The sequence below is a fragment of the Meles meles genome, chromosome 15, assembly GCF_922984935.1.
Source record: "Meles meles chromosome 15, mMelMel3.1 paternal haplotype, whole genome shotgun sequence".
Taxonomy (NCBI): domain Eukaryota; kingdom Metazoa; phylum Chordata; class Mammalia; order Carnivora; family Mustelidae; genus Meles; species Meles meles.
Window position 1 is genome coordinate 37,823,628 of NC_060080.1, and position 11,967 is coordinate 37,835,594.

General features: G+C 46.3%; 1 pseudogene; it reads right to left on the reverse strand.

Annotated features, from left to right (window-relative positions):
* Positions 1-11,411: 11,411 nt before the first annotated feature.
* On the reverse strand, positions 11,412-11,515 carry LOC123926267 (annotated as a pseudogene).
* Between the last annotated feature and the right edge of the window lie 452 nt (positions 11,516-11,967).

Here is an 11,967-nt window from a genome sequence, read left to right on the forward strand (position 1 = left end):
GCCCTACTGAGGAGATAAACCCAGGCCTCGTGGTACTTTTTAATTACAATCAGAAATCAGGCATGGGTACCTTACTGCTTCCTATTTCCCTTCCACCAAGGTCTGGAAAATGGAATTTTTAGAATTTTATTTTTAAAGATTTTTATTTTTTCGACAGAGAGAGAGAGAGAGAAAGAAAGAGAGCACAAGCATGGGGAGTGGCAGGCAGAGGGAGAGGGAGAAGCTGTCTTCCGACTGAGCAAGGAGCCTGACTTGGGGCTGGATCCCAGCACCCGGGGATTATGACCTGGGCCAAAGGGTGATGCCCAACCCAGGTGCCCCAAGAAAATAATTATTAATCAGGACTCCAAGTCAGTCTCTTTGACATCACTCTCCTTCTCTGCAAAATGAGAGTTTGAAATGCATATATTTCAATATTTAAGCTAAATACTTTAAAATATATTTATATTATGTCTATTTAAACAAAAAATAATGTATTTGAGAAACTCATATCCATGAACATTTTAGTTACACATAAAAATCTTAAGCCTTCCTCTGATGTTACTTAATATTTCAAGATAATCTAACATCATGAATGAGAGACTCCTGGATCAATGGGACATTTAGAACATACTTTTTAAAAACCGACACCTCCTTCTCCAGCTTTTCTTAGATTTGGGGCCCATAAGGTTTTCATGCTGAGATGATCAACTGGAAACCTGTGGTTGAAACCCAGTTACAATTTTTTTGAACTCAGTGTTTTTCCAAGAAAATGTGATTAATTGCCAATATGAAATCAGAGAAGAAAGAGTAGCTCTGGCTTGCCTTTAAAAATTGGACAGATCTGGCCACAGATCTGAGTGTTTCTTTGTGGAAATAAATGTTCTTTCAGGTTTAACATTCAAAGAGTCTGAAATACATGTCAGGTATAGTTGCCTAAGTCTCAGGAGTATTCTGTGAATTTTTTTTTTTTTTTAATTCTAAGTTGAACTGCCGAGCCTTCAAAACATGATCTTTTTTTTCCCAGGATTCAGCCGACATCGGCAGAGCTGGTGGTTGGGTTTGCCTGAGATGAGACAGAAAGCATGCCCTAGATGTGGGATTTTCAGTGCTAAAACCAAGCTGCCGTAGGCATGCCAGGAGGAGTTGGCCTTCAAAGCTGACTGCATTAGGAAGAACGGTGGTTTGGGGTTTCTATAAGCAGCTCAGAGTTTACACAGGCTACTGGGGTGGCTGTTTAATGGCACAGATGGAATCCTATCACCTTGGGGCTCAGGCTCCTTGGCCCCTTGGACTCCAGCATGGACCATGGGCCTTACTTCTTAATGATAGGACAGGGAGGGAATCTGGGATCCCTCTCTCCCATTTTGACATGAAGCCTTGGAAGTTCCTCTGTGCAGACCACCCAGAGGCCTGCCCCCCAAACCCTCCTTGCTTACCTACCAATGACCCCTCTCCCTGCATGGAAAACAATTCTGGGACTGAAATGCATTCCCTGGAAGAAACTGGCAGCTCTCTGCTAAGAGGTAGAAGGTCTCCGCCCTGGCTATGGGAAACAGGACCATCTCCTTTCTCTGAGCCTCACTTGCTTATTCAGTGGAATGTGGGTGCAGGTGGAGAGTGAGGAGGGTGAGACCAGCCTCATAGATTTGTTGCAGGGATGAAGAGAATTGCGAACGTGGAAGCCCTTTGGAAACCACAGCTCTGCACAGAAGTTAATTATTGTTAGGCAACAAAGGCCGGCCAATACTTTCAAGAAGGGCAGAATTATAACTCCTCTGAAATTTTGCTGGAGAAGCCCATTCCTTTAGTCCCCTTCCCAAAGTTTGCGACATGAGTTTTTCTAACAGCCCTGTGAACCAGGGGGTGATGAACAGGTGAGCCGTGGGAGAGGAAAGGGCCAGTGAGTCCGTGTGCTGTGTGTGTGGGGTGGGCTGCCGTGGGGGTGGAGGTGTCTGTGAGGGGAACAGTGCATGGTTTGACCCACCAAAAGGGGAGCAAAGCCAATGGCAGAGGGGGAGGGCCGGCACCAGGGCAGAGCCCCCAGACTCGCTAACTTTCCCCCTTCACAGAGGACAGAAGTGTTGAGGGCACCTGCAGGTTGTGCTCTGCCTTTCCCCCTCCCAGGCTTGCCCCGTGAGGCTCCAGCCCTGTGGGATCTCTACCCTGTCCCCACACCTCAGGAAATGGCTGACAGCCTGCCCAGAGGCCTCCTGGTGGCCCTGCCAGAGAATCAATCATTAATGAGCCTCTGTTCCACCCCTCCCCCTCAGGCTGTCCAAACACAGAAACAGAAATACAGGTCCTGGCAGGTGAGAGGAAAGGCTCATGTGTGCAAGGCAGTTTGGAAAAAGCCATCAATGGCATGTTTGTCTGGTTGGTTTTGGGTTGGAGATACTTCCTGGGCATGTGTCTTTCAAGTTCTTTGCCTACTCGCAGCCTTTTGGTGACTGCACCCGGGGTTTCTGGAGGACCCCTGTGTAGGAAAGAATATCACTGGGGAAGCGGAGTGGAAGGTGACAGAAGGAAAGGACAGGAACGAGGTAAACAGGGATAACACATTTACTTTTTTCTAGTTTTAATAGTTTTTTTTTCAAAGCTGCAAATAATTAGCAAGGTCCTTTTGCAACCCATTTTATAGATGAGAATACTGAGCCCCAGAGAAGGTAAGTAGAATATCCAAGGTTACCCAGCTGGTAGGTGGATGACTCAATGACCAAATAAACACTAGTGATCCAGGCCCTGCCTTAAGTGTTGGAAATTCTGCTCACCCCATCCTACTTCCTCCCACTCGCCAGTACCTACTCACCCTCCACTCAGGAAGGAAGGTTCTGGAAACCAAGGAGTGGCCAGAGTGAGGTCAGACCCTCATGGCCAGAAAACTTTCCTGCCACAGGAGGGGAGAGCAGCTCACTCAGCAGGAATGCCCTCCCCTTGGCCAGGCTCCTGGTCCAGGCCTGAGCAGCAGGAGTCAGGGCCCAAGAATCTTCTCAGGCCAATGCCAGGGCACTGGAGTGGGCTGCCTTCCTGACAGCTGCTTTTGGGGAGGCGCCAAGGAAAAAACCCAGACCCAGGGCTCTTCATCAGGCTCCAGGCTGGCTTTGTTCTCTGTGGCCTTGGACTGCCAGAGATTCCTGCTGTTCATACAAACCACAGACCAGGGCATGGCCTCCCCTACCCCTTGGCAGTGCCCAGGGCCCTGATGAAAAGACCAAGGGACCTTGTTGGATGGGGAGAAGGGTCGGGGTTGGGGGAGGTTGAAGGATAGAGAAAGTTCCGGAGATCTCAGATGCCTTTTGCCCCCAGCTTTCACTGCCTGGCCCCTGGAAGTCTGCCCGTATTCTGAACAGAGCACTCCTGGGCGCTTTGCCACACTTTGGGCCTTGGCTGGACTGAAGACTACTTGCATTCTGCTATAAGCCCCTGGATTCCTTGCTTTTGGAGGAGGAGCTCTGAGGGTTTACAAGTTTGGACCCTGATTTTTGTATCTCTCCTCTAGTGCCCCAGCAATATGTCCATCCTTGTTCTGTGGCCCCCATGAAAGGATAGACACACTCTCACCTCGAGGGGATGCGAAGCATAGGGTTTCTTTCTAATAACAACCACCACGACTATTATTTACAAGGTATCATTAAATGCTAGGGGCTATTAAGTGCCTTACACACACCCAGCGAAGCTGATTTTTGAGGCAGCTGGGGCATACAGGTCGCTCTGGGTCACCCCATTGTTGAGCAGCCGAGTCAGGATCTGAACTGAGGCTCATTGGAATTGAAAACCTGAGCCCGCATTCTCTCCGCCACCCCATGGGATGTTTCAAGGGCGTGGACAGCTATGTAGCTTCCAGAAGGCTGTTGGAACAAACTTGAAAACAAACTGGAAAATGAGTTTCGTTTGTCAGTTTCAGGGGCCATCTGTGGCCGATGGGCTTGACCCCTAGTGATGAGACAGAGGCTTTCTTGGCCCTCAGAGAGGCCAGGTAAATGAAAGAATAAAAAACAAGGCTAAGGTTGGGGTCACAATGCATTCCGCCTCTCCCTCAAGGAATTCTCACACATTTGGCAAAGCACAGACACAGAACTCATTTGTGGCAAGAATGGAGGGAATCATCCACCTATACATTTTTCTTTTTCTTTTTTTTTTCTCAGCTTTCTTGAGGTATAATTCACAAATAAAATTGTAGGATATTTCAGGTGAACATCATGGTGAATGTGTGTATATATTGTGCAAGGGTCCCTAATATCTAGTTAATGAACACATCCATCACCCCTCATGTTCCTCTCTCTCTCTCTCTTTTGGTGAGAACATTTGCATTCTATTCCCTTAGCAAATGTTAACAATGTGTTCTTTAAGTAAGTGTTAACAATGGCAGTCTCAATGTTTTACGTTAGATCTGCAGACCTTAAACCTATGCAAGTTTCAAAACTTTGTTTTAAATATCTTTTTTTTTCTTTTTTAGGCATATCATCTTCATATAAGGTAGCGTTTCCTTTTATTTGTCTTAAGCTCTTCTCCTTTGAACCTCACATAGTATGTGCTGTGGTCTTGCTGATTTCTGTTTATTTCCTCCCTATTCCCTGTCAGTTACAGACTTCTATCTTGTCTGCTGGGAGAGACTTCAGTTTTTCAAGTAGAATCACTTCCCCCAGGGCTCACTCCAGCAGAGAGAGCCCAGAGTCCTGGGGAGGGATCTTTCCCCACTTGGATCCTGATATCGCCCTCCACAGTGCAGATGGTGTAGGAGTCAGACGGCTGGGCTGGGAGTCTGGCAGCTGAAGCTGAACCCTGGCACACTCCTGTAGGGGCTATGTGATGGAGGACAGTCACCCAATCAAATTTCTCTGAGTCCAAGTTTCCGAATCTGAGAAGTGGGACTATTAATGGTCCTTCTCTTTTATTATATTTCAGTGATTAAGTAAGATAAAGTGCTTGGAGCCCAGTGGGTGCTCTGTGAATGCTGGCCACAGTGAAGATGATAGAGGCCACTGTTTCTGAGTATGGCGTTGCTGCCACGATACTCAACACCGGAAGACACGATACTCAACACCAAAGGTGGTCATCGAAGGAGGATGGAACATTCTGGGTCCTAGGACAGCTGGTCCTCCTGCAGCATACGTGAGCTCTTTCCTTTTCCCGGCCATCTGCAGATGTGTACTCACCCAGCATCCTGGCCCCTATCTTCTGAGTGTCCAGGACCACACTCATGGATCAGAACCCGCTCCATTGCCTGAGGAGCCTGCCAAGTTCTTCAGCCTGAGAACTCTCCTCCCAGAAAGTGTTCCTGGGCATCCAGAGAGTGGAGTCTGGAATAGAAGAAGACACCATTCCTGGGAGTGCTGGCATGTGGCCTCAAGAGCTCTGCATCTCCAGGCTGAGCTTCGTGGTAGGTAATGTCTGACCTAATTGCCACTTTCTTGAAAAGCTAGAGTCTTAGCTAGTTTCCTTCCTTCCTTCTTTCCTTCCTTCCTTCCTTCCTTCCATGCATAATATATCAAAAACAATTCAAACAGTAAGGACAAATGACACCCATCTTCCAGTCCTTAGCCAGCGGTAACCTTGTTATCTATTTGATGTTTGTCCTTCCAGAACTTCGCTATTCGTACCTTATGTCTGTTATGGTAGAAATTATGACCTTTGTTTTAGGAGTGTGTGTTTCAGCATACAGAGTAGCCTACTGTCTGTGAATTTTGCTCTGCAAGTTGCTTTTATTCGCTTAGCCACGTCTTGAACATTTCTACATGTCAGTAGACATGTAGCTCTACCTTTGAACTTCTCAATCATAGTCCACAATATGGATTGAAAGCAGTCCAACTGTCGCCCTTTCCATGTATTTTTGTCTTCCACCTTTTTTCTTATCAAAATTGGTTTGCAACAAACTCTTTGTGCGTGTGTGTGAATATTTTCCTGGCAAGATGGGAGACGAGAAATGGAATCGTGGGGGCAGAGTCTGGGCACCTTTAAAATAGGCAGGACTAATCGGCTTCCCAGCAGTCTAGTTTGGCTTCTCTCTTCATTGCTCTGAACATTCCTCTAAAGATGGAAGGTAAGCAGGTTAGGCAGAGTAAGGAGGGAGGTACTTGTGAGGTTTCCTAGTCCAGGGTCATTGTCATCCTCTAGGCAGGGACGAAGTTGTACAGAAGTCAGGGTGGGCATCCTGACCGGGGAATGCTCTTCTCCCTGAGAACATTCCTGACTGCTCAGAACTAATTAGGGAATGAAGAGAGGGTTCACTGCAACCCCCGGGATCCCAAGGCCACCTTCACAGATCAGACTGGGTGACTGAATTCACTATTATGGTCTTTCCTTCAGGAATTAAGAAGGAGCTGGCCCCTCATGCTTGAGACTCAGTCTCTCCATTCCAGAGCCTGATGAGTTATGAGCTCAGAATCAGAGAGGACTGGGTTTGTGACACAGCCTTGCCCTGAGCTATGTGATCTTGGGAAAGTCACTTACTTACTCTGATTCTCAGGTTCCTCATACTTAGTAAAAAAAAAAATGCATATCATATTCACATCCTGTCAGTAAGGTTCTGTGAAAGTGGTTTGTAAACTGTTAAGAAATGGAGAAATGTGACGGATGATGAATTTGAAGCAGTTATGATGATGAGTGTAATGTGAGGGTTATCTCACCAGGAGAGTCTTTCTCTTTCCTTCCCTCTCTCCTTTCCTTCCTTTCCATGAATTTAGTTGCACAGATGTTTATTGAGCCTCTACTAAGTGCTGGGCACTCTGCTAGGAACTGGGAACACAGTAGTGACCCAAACAAGAATCATATCTTTAAGGACCAAAGAGGCAGGCTCCTGCAGGGAGGTGTGCTAGGTGCCACGATGGGGCTGGAGTGGGGAGTGGGAGGTGTGGGGAGCACAGAGTGGGGCACCTCACAGAGCCTTAGCTGTTCAGAAGGGACCCCTAAGCAGACATTGGAAGAAAGAGGTGCAATCAATCAGGCAAATAGAAGAATGAGAGGAAATGGAGGTTGAATATTCTGGTATGGGCAGAAAGAAATCCACAATATGAAGGTCCAGAGGCCAGGGGGTGCCAGGCACATTTAGGGAACAGAACTCACTGTAGTGGGAAATAAAATACAATTACAGTGTGTGTGTGCATGTGCGTGTGTGGTATGGGCTGAGAGATGTGACTGAGAATGTGTGCAGGGTTAGTTAGCTCGCTAATGTCCTGTAGGCATGTTAAGGAATTTAGATTATTCTAAACATATTCTAAATGTTCTAAATATATTTAAATTGAATATTTAGAATATTAAATATATTCTAAATGATATATATTTAGAATATTAAATACATTCTAAATATATTCTAAATTATATTCTAAATGTGTTGGAAAGTTCTTCCTCACTGCAACTTTAGAAAGTTCTTCCTCACAGTGGGTTGGAGGCAGACAGGGGGCAGGCTGGAAGAGACTGTGTTCCCATGATTCCCCTTGGGGGGCGGCGATGGGAACATTGGGTCTGGAGAGAAGCAATGCTGGAGATGGGGTGGTGGAAATACTGTCATAGTCATCTCTTGACTTTCGGTTTCATCCTTGGTCTGGTGGTGATAGGTTGCAGCCCTACGAAGACCAGACTGAATGTAAGTGCTAGTCCTGGCTTATCTTCCTACGTCCTCTGGAGGGCTGGGTCACCTAAAATTGTAACTGCTGTAGGCAGATCTAGCTCTTCTCACCTCAAAACCTCCTAATGGCCAAGGGAAATCTCTGTCTGATGACAGATCAGACAAGAGAGGATGGAGATGTGGGTCCAGGACTCAGACTGTTATAGACCGGCTGACAGATGAGATAGGGAGGAGGCATGTGCCTCAAGTTGCCCAGGGTTTTGGATTTCAAACCCCATCTGGATTTGGATACCAATAGCCCCCCCTGCGGCTGAATGATATGGGATGAAGGAAGGGGTGGAGAGGTATACAAGGTGTGTCTGCCTCTATATAGGGCAGTAAAAAAAGGACACGGGCTGACAGTGAGGAAGTTCGGTGCCAGGCTTTGGACTGAAGCAGCAGGACCTTGGGAAGGTCACGCAGCTTCTTGGGCCTTCATGTCTCCATCTCCGTAAAGAAGAATATAGAAGTTGGAACGTGTTCCGGCTGCTAAGTAATAGCGTAAGGAAGCATTTCCTAGAGTTGTGCCCTGAGCGAAAAACACTCACTGTCCCTTCACCCAAGTTCTCTTGTTTTCAATACAAAGTGCTTAAGGATATCTTCCTTTTTAATCTCATTGGGTTGGCTCTTGGGAGCCACTGTGTGTGCAAGCATCTTGAAAACCCTTAGGTTGTAATAATAGTGTAGCCTGATACACTATAGTGAATAAATGCTGTCATATCCATGATTTCATTTAATACGTTCGTCCATTCGTGTGTCTATTACTATGTATTATTATGTAAATCAGCTATATAATAATGGAGAATGTTACATGTAATATATATCAAATATATTTATAATATATGTCACTATATATAATAATAGCATATGTGTATATATACTATATTATGTATATATGCTGGCGTGAGATTCTAATATGTTCCAATGCATACTCAGTGACTCCCTTGATCACTCAGAGAAAATGAAAAAGCTCCCAAGTCCTCCTCCATCAGCGCACGCCACCCCGTCACTTCCCTCATACGTCTCCTTGCCTCTCCTCCTCTTTTATTCTGCTCCAGCAGCACTGGCCTCTTGACCTTCCTCAGACATGCTAGGCTTGTTCTCACTCGCTGAGCCTGATACTTGTCTCACCTCCAAGTCCTGGCCCCAACCACCTTCTCACGGAACCCCTCTCCAGTCCCCCTTATTGCAACCTTCTCCCTGACTCTTTATCCCTGTTCCTCTGCTTTATTTCTCTCTGCCACTGACATATTATATTGATCATGTATTTATTTGTTCGTCACCTTCCTTCTCCCCCCATCAGTAACAGATAAGTGGCATGAGGGCAGGGAGTGCTCGTCGGTCTCACTCACTTTTATGTTCTCCATGCCTGGAAGAGTGCCTGGTGCATAGGAGGGTCTCAGTAAACATTTGGTCTTGCATGAGGGTTTAATGAAATGAATGGTAACAGCAAGGATAACAATGACTTTATTGTGACTGAGTGGTGCTAGGCACTGGACACACAGCAGCTAACAAGACAAACACTGGGCCAAAGTCTCAGCTACAAATGCCCCTCATTGGTTCCTGGCAGCTGGTGGTAGAAGCAGAAACTCAGTATCCCTTAACCTTTTAACCTGAGAAGCCTGCCTGCCCAAATCCTTCTTTGTTCCAGGCATCTGAGGATGCCTGGAGGAGAATCTAGGTGGAAATTGGGCTCAGGTCCTGGCCATGGTCAATGAGAGGTGTATAGGGAGCTGCCTTCCCTAGGTTCCAGGGGCAGGGGGGGACAGCCAGGCCAACCTCCTCCTCTTTGGCATTCAGCCCTGACACCAAGAGCTCCAAATCTCTGGGCAAAGGTCACAGCACCTGCTGCCCAGGGGACATGTGACCAGAGCGCTGCTGAGTTGGAACAAGCCACACAATCAGGTCATTGTGCTAAACATGCAGGTCCCCTTGCCAAGACACACCCCATTCCATCCCTGCCAGGCCTTTCTGGGGCCCTGATTTACAGGGGCTCCAAACTGGGGAGGGTGTTGTCTCAAAGGTCTTAGGGGAGGAGGGTCTCTTCTGGGAGACCCATTTGCTCTGGTCTGGTCGGAGAGCCAGGAAGAAATATTTAAGTGAGAAGCATGCAGTAAGCCCATCTGGGTTTTAGACCCCATGAAGAATGGCAGACACTGGCAACATCACTACTGTTTGACTCCTGGTGACACTTTGACTTTAACCATTGCCTTCCAACATTTGCTTTGGTTAGTGCTGTTCACTAACTTTGACATTTTAGAAATCCAAAGGTTTTCCTCCTGTCATGACTGGGTCCAGGGATTCCCATGAAGCCCTCTCTTGGAAGGAGATCTTCTTTCACAGAACCTGAGCTCTCCACAAGACAAGGATTTGGGGCTATTGAACACTGGGTGAACCTGCCAGACTAAAAAATATGGTGGGGAAAGTTTCTGGAGAGCCAGACCAAGCTGTCAGAGAGTACATCACAGTTTCTCTGCTTTTAAGCTGCATGGCCTTAGGCAAGATACTTAACCTCTCTGAGACTTAGGTTCCTCACTTTTAAAATGGGGATGATAATGCTTGTCATATATGATTGTAGATGATCTTAAACAAAATGAGGTCTGTAAAATATTGGCCTGTACCACAAGAATGTGTTTGTTACTGTCGCTGGAGGAGTGAGGAGTTGGGCAGGGCTTAGCGCCTTCTGCACACTCGGTCAAAGCTTACAGGTAGGTGTCACTCCACAGGCCATTCAGTAACTGTAGGAGAGTCCCACCAAGCGTGGGTCATTTATTTTTTTCCTTACAGGTGACCCTAACGGAGATGACACGGTGCGGTAGCTTTCAGCTGGGTTGACACAAAAACCTTGATTTTCAACAGACAGGAGAATAAGGAATTTCCTTATTACACTGCAAGATTCTTGAGCACCCAGTGTGTAGAGAGTAAAACAGAGGTGAATTTGCACTTGATCTTAGCCAAAAGTCTGAGAAGTGATAAGAGGTGAATTGGAGTCAGGGAGCTTGAGGTAAACAAGGACGACCGTGGGTCCGAGGTACTCCCTATGGGTTCAGAGGTCCCAGTTCTGCTTTGCTGCAGTTCTCAGCACACCTTTCTACGAAGAAAGAGGGAAAGACAATAAACAGGACTCACCATTTGCCATGTTACTTTGTGGGAAGATATTGTTCTATGGGCTGGGGTCCAGGCGCCTGAGGGGCCCTTGCACAGAACCCTAGTTCTTGAAGCCCAGCAGGTGATTTTTGCATTCCAAATTTTATCTCTCCAGAGTCATTCTCCAGAGGAACACTCCCCTTTCCTCACCCCCACCCACTCAATATGAAGGAAGGTCTGGGCAAGGGAGGAGGAGCATTACAATTATTAGAGGTAATTTTTTTTTAGCATATGCGTGTCCATTCTCCCACATCATTTGCTGAATAGACTCCCTTTTGCCCCACTGAACTGTTTTTGCCCTTTTGTCAAAAATCCGCTGGACATACTTGTATGACTCCATTTTTGATTTCCCAAGACCCACTAATCTATGTATCTCTCCATCTACCAATACTATACTGTCTTCATTTCTGTAGCTTCATAGTAATTCTTAAAATCAAGTAATGGGAATCCTACAACTTTTTTCTTTATACAGAATTATTTTGACTATTCAAGTTTCTTTTTGTCTTCCCATATAAATCTTACTTTTAGTTTTACAATTCATTTAACGGCAAGTGGTAATCCTCAAACTGGTCATGGTTATCCTCAAGTTATTACCCTAGCTGTGTTGTCATTTCTCAGGGTTGATCAACTAACTTAGGGTCAGACTTTCCTCACATAAGATGAATCATATGAATCAGAATCGGTTCATCACCAGCATTTATAAAACCAGAGGTAGAAAAAGAACTAGGTCTGGGAGCACGTGCATGATCTTTTTTTTTATTTAAAAAATTTTTAAAATATTTTATTTATTTGACAGAGAGAAATCACAACTAGGCAGAGAGGCAGGCAGAGAGAGAGAGGAGGAAGCAGGCTCCCAAGGGAGCAGAGAGTCAGATGTGGGGCTCGATCCCAGGACCCTGGGATCATGACCTGAGCCGAAGGCAGAGGCTTTAACCCACTGAGCCACCCAGGTGCCCCAGCACGTGCATGATCTTAATATAGGAAATCTTTAGCCTGGAAGGAGCCTTACAATTATTGAGCACCTACTTTGCAAGCACCAAGAAGGTAGTAGACGCTGTCCAAGGTGCTGCCCGTACGCCATGTCCGCCATTCTGGGAGCTCTTATTCCAAAAGAAAAGGGTCCGGAGACCTTGAATTTTGGAGTTGGATAGTCTTGGAGGCTCTGCTTTACCAGGCAGTGGAGGGCCTTAACAAGTGACTTGGCCTCAATTGCCTCCCCTGTGAGATGGGGCTAATTA